Below are 5783 nucleotides of genomic sequence, written 5' to 3'. Positions count from 1 at the left end.
GTGTTTGGAAATCAAAAGCCTCTTGACCCTGATGTGGATAATGTGTCTCTTATTTCCAAATTGCAAGCTACAGGAGAGCCAGCTTGAAGGATTCATACCACTACCAGTGCAAGTTACCCTCAGGGTTATCACGACTTCTGGGGGGCTGTCGTCTTGTGCCCAATCTGGGCCCATCCAAAAAGGAACAGAAACACCCTCTGTGAGAGCAGCAGGAGTGTGATCCTCATATGCAGCAGGGTCTCACCTGCAGCCATTAGGGAGTCACCATGATGAAGCTATGAATGAGAACAAAAAAGAGAGGAAGGCAGGAGGCAAGATTGGTCTGTCTTCCTCCTTTGGTTGGTTTTCTGCAATGCTGACCCTTAGTGGTCTGTTTTCTGGCAGTCAATCTATCAGAGCAGCCAAATTAAAAGATAAAATAAAAATAAAAAGGGCAGACACACAGATGGTGTTATAAATAGGCCAGGGTGAAGGAGAAGCAGGAAGGTATAGGTGAAGATGGACTAGTGTTTGGCTCAACATGTGACTCAATATAAAATACTACATTGGATTTACTCTTAAACATTGGTGAGGCAAACTCAGACTGTATACTAAAGAATGACAATTAGCTGCCAGTTGACAAATCCTGAACCCAGATGAAGGACACATGGAGTCATTGTGCTATTATCAAAATATATGTATATGTGTGAACATTGTCATAAATATTTAAAAGGAAAGGCTCTTAATCAGAGGCTGAACATATATCTTGTTTTGATGAGGGAATCTTAATTTATACATATTGAATTGGAATAAATATCAATGTTCTTCCTTTGTGTATCAAGTGATACATTATTTAGTTGCATTACTCTGGATAGATATATAAAAAATACTTTCATATTTTTTCATGTTTCTTAATATATACTTCCATGCAATAAATAATTATTTGTCATATCTTCACCTCTTCCAGTCAAACTGCAAAGTATCAGTTGTTCTTCAAAAACAATCGTATTTACAAAAACAGTGGTGGATATCTTTGTGGAATAACACAGCTAACAATAGTGGAATTGAATGAAGGAGTACCATGTGTCCACAGATAGATGTTACTCAAAGATATTTATATTTAGTTATACTCTTAATAAAAGCAAGAGTTTCCAAAGTCTTTGACTATGCAAAATGAAAAGGAAATAAAGCATAAAACTTCTAGATCAAATGTACAGAAGAGTAATTTAAATTATAATAACAGAGAATCATGGCCCCTCAATCAATTTCCCAACCCCAGAATCCCTTGAATGAAGGGGAGGCTGGGTCCCTTTGAGGAAGGATTCCACTACATTACTGACAATTTATGCAGTGAAACTTTCTCCAGTTATTCCCCAACGAGACCTTTAGCCCTTTACCAAGGTAACTGTGCATTGGAGAATGGGACTACTGGACACTGGCTATGAGCTGACATTGTATCCAAGGGCACCACAAATGTCATTGAGGTCCTCTAGTTAAAGTAGGGGCTTATGGAGGCCAGGTAATTAATGGAGTTTTAGCTCAGGTCCAACTTACAGTGGGTCCAGTGGGTCCCCGGACTCAGCCTGTGGTCATTTCCCCAGTGGCAGAATACTTAATTGGCGTAGGCATTCTTAGCAGCTGGCAGAACCCCATATTGACTCCCCGACTGGTGGGGTAAGTTCTATTAGGCAGGAAAGGTCAAATGGAAGCCATTAAAACCTCTACCTAGAAAAATAGTAAATCAAAAACAATATTGCATCCCTGGAATGATTGTGGAGATTAGGGCAACCACCAAGTACTTGAAAGTCACAGGAGTGGTGATTCCCACCACATCCCTGTTCAACTCGCCCATTTGTCTTGTGCAGAAGACAGATGGATCTTCGAGAATGACAGTGGACTATGCTAAGCTTAACCAAGTGGTGATTCCAACTGCAACTGCTGTACCAGATGTTGTTTCATTGCTTGAGAAAATTGAAACATCTCCTGGTACCTGGTATGCAGCCACTGACTTGGCAAATCCGTTTTTTCCATTCCTGTCCATAAAGCCCACCAAAAGCAATTTGCCTTCAGTGGGCAAGGCCCGCAATACTCCTTTACTGTTCTATCTCAGGAGTATATCAACTCTCCATCTTTGTGTCATAATCTTATTCAGAGAGACTTTCATCACTTCTCACTTGCACAAGATGCCACACTGGCCCATTACATTAATGACATTATGCTGATTGAAGCCAGTGAGCAGGAAGTAGCAAACACACTGGACTTATTGGTGAGATATTTGCATGCCAGAGGATGGAAAATAAATCTGACTACAATTCAGGGACCTTCTACCTCAGTAAAATGTCTAGGAGTTCAGTGGTGTGGGGCCTGTGTAGATAATTCTTCTAAGGTAAAAGATAAGTTCCTGCCTTTGGCTCTTCCTACAATCAAGAAAGAGGCACCATGCCTAGTGGGCCTATTTGGATTTTGGAGGCAACACATTCTTTATTTGGGTGTATTACTCCAGCCCATTTATCAAGTGATCCGAAAGGCTTCTGGTTTTGAGTGGAGTCCAGAACAGGAGAAGGTTCTGCAACAGGTCCAGCCTGCTGTGCAAGCTGCTCTGCCATGTGGGCCATATGACCCCACAGAACCAATGGTGCTTGAGGTGTTAGTGGCAGATAGGGATGCTGTTTGGAGCCTTTGGCAGGTGCCTATAGGTGAATCAGAGCAGAGGCCCCTAGGATTTTGGAGCAAGGCCCTGCCATCTTCTGCAGGCAACTACCTTCCTTTTGAGAGACAGCTCTTGGCCTGTTACTGGGCTTTGGTGGAAACTGAATGTTTGACTATGGGTCATCAAGTCACTATGTGACCTGAACTGCCTATCATGAACTGGGTGCTTTCTGACCCATTTAGCCATAAATTAGGTAATGCACAGAAGCATTTCATTATCAAATGGAAGTGGCATATATGTGATCAGGCTCAAGCATGTCCAGCAGGCACAAGTAAGTTATAAGGGGAAGTGGCTCAAATGCCCGTGGTCTCCACTCCTGCCGCCCTGCCTTCTCTTTCCCAGCCTGCACCAATATCCTCATATGATCAGTTGGCAGAGGAAGGGAAGACTAGGGCCTGGTTCACAGATGGTTCTGCACAATATGCAGGCACCATCTGAAGGTGGGCAGCTGCAGCACTTCAGCCGCTTTCTAGGACATCCCTGAAGGACAGCCATGAAGGTAAATCTTCCCAGTGGACAGAACTTGGAGCAGTGCACCTGGCTGTGCACTTTACATGGAAGGAGAAATGACCAGATTTGTGATTATATACTGATTCATGAGCTGTTGCCAATGATTTGGCTGGATAGCCTGGGATTTGGGAGAAGCATGATTGGAAAACTGGTGACAAAGAAATTTGGGGAAGAGGCATGTGAATAGACCTCTCTGAGTGGTCAAAACCTATGAAGATTTTTGTATCTCATGTGAGTGCTCACCAACAGGTGACCTCAGCAGCAGAGGATTTTAATAATCATGTGCATAAGATCCCTGTTCTGTGGACACCAATCAGCCTCTTTCCCCAGCCACCCATCATCAGCTAATGGCCCCATGAACAAAGTGGCCGTGGTGACAGAGACAGAGGTTATGCATGGGCAGCAACCTAGACTTCCACTCACCAGGCCTGACTTGGCTAAGGCCCCTGCTGAGTTCCCAATTTGCCAGCAGCAGAGACCGAAACTGAGCCCTAGATTTGGCACCATTCCTTGGGCCAATCAGCCAGCTCCCTGGTGGCATGTTGATTATATGGGACCTCTTCCATCATGGGAAGGGCAGAGGTTTGTCCTCACTGGAACAGATACTTACCCCCAAATATGGGTTTGCCTATCCTGCATGCAATGCTTCTTCCAAGACTATCATCCATGGACTCACAGAATGCCCTATTCACCATCATGGTATTCCATACAGCATTGCCCCTGATGAAGGCACTTACTTTACAGATAAAGAAGTGTAGCAGTGGGCTCATGCTTATGGAATTCACTGGTCTTACCATGTTTCCTATCATCCTGAAACAGTTGGATTGATAGAATGGCCTTTTGAATTCACAATTACAATGCCAACTAGGTAACAATACTTAGCATGGCTAGGGCAAAGTTCTCCAGAAGGCTGTGTATGTTCTGAATCAGCATGCAATATATGGTACTGTTTCTCCCATAGCCAGGATTCATGGCTCCAGAAATCAAGGGGTGGAAGTGGTACCAATCACCATCACTCATAGTGACCCACTAGCAAAATTTTTGCTTCTTGTTTCTGTGACATTACATTCTGATGGCCTAGAGGTCTTAGTTTCAGAGGGAGAAACACTGTCACCAGGAGACACAACAACGATTCCGTTAAACTGGAAGTTCAGATTTCCATCTGAACACTTTGGGCTCCTCCTACCTTTAAGGCAACAGGCTAAGAAAGGAGTTACAGTGTTGGCTGGGGTGATTCACCCAGACTATTAAGAGGAAATCAGCCTATTACTCCACAATGGAGGTAAGGAAGAGTATACAAGGAATACAGGAGATCCATTAGGGCATCTCTTAGTATTACCATGCCTTGTGATTAAGGTCAATGGGAAACTACAATAGCTCAATCCAGGCAAGACTACAAATGACCAAGACCCTTCAGGAAGGAAGCTTTGGGTCACTCCACCAAAAAAAACCAAACAAACGAAAACAACAACAACAAAAATGTGACCTGCTGAGGTGCTTGCTGAAGGCAAAGGAATACAGAATGGGTAGTAGAAGAGAGTAGTCATCAATAGCAGCCATGACCACGTGACCAGCTACAGAAATGACAACTGAAATTGTCATGAGTATTTCCTCCCCCTTTTGTTAAAACCATTTTTGTCCATTTTTGTGCATGTATAAACTTGTATTAAGAAAATATCTTCAGCCGGGCATGGTGGCTCAAGCCTGTAATCCCAGCACTTTGGGAGGCCAAGGAAGGTGGATCACAAGGTCAAGAGATCGAGACCATCCTGGCCAACATGGTGAAACACCGTCTCTACTAAAAATACAAAAATTATCTGGTCATGGTGGCACGCGCCTGTCGTCCCAGCTACTAGGGAGGCTGAGGCAGGAGAATTGCTTGAACCCTGGAGGCGGAGGTTGCAGTGAGCCGAGATTGTGCCACTGCACTCCAGCCTGGCGCCTGGCGACAAAGTGAGACTGTCTCAAAAAAAAAAAAAAAAAAAAGAAAAAGAAAATATCTTCATTTTATTTCCTTTGTCATTTAACATGTGACATAAGATTTACTGACTTCATATCGCCATTCAATTATTGTTAATTTTATGTAATAGTATTTGGTTTGGGGATTGATGCCTTTCCAGTTGTCTTACGTTAGGTGCAATTATGACCCTATAATTGTCTTTATTTGAAGACTACGTATGATCTCAAGACATGTGTATGGGTTCAAGTTGACAAGGGGTGGACTTGTGATGGTTAATACTGAGTGTCAATTTGATTGAATTGAAGAATAGAAAGCATTGATCCTGAATGTGTCTATGTGGGTGTTGCCAAAGGAGATTAACATTTAAGTCAGTGGGCTGGGGAAGGCAAACCCACCCTTAATCCGAGTTGCCATAATCTAATCAACTGCCATCACAGCTAGACTATAAGCAGGCAGAAAAATGTGAGAAGAGACTGGCCTAACTTCCCAGCCTACATCTTTCTCCTGAGCTGGATGGTCCTGCCTTTGAACATCAGACTTCAAGTTCTTCAGTTTAGGAACTTGGACTGGCTTTCTTTGCTCCACAACCTGCAGACGGCCCATTGCAGAACCTTGTGATTGTGT

Source organism: Sapajus apella, unplaced genomic scaffold (assembly GCF_009761245.1).
Source record: "Sapajus apella isolate SASKATOON/1434 unplaced genomic scaffold, GSC_monkey_1.0 scaffold39, whole genome shotgun sequence".
Classification (NCBI taxonomy): Eukaryota; Metazoa; Chordata; class Mammalia; order Primates; family Cebidae; genus Sapajus; species Sapajus apella.
This window is presented reverse-complemented; position numbering follows the sequence as displayed.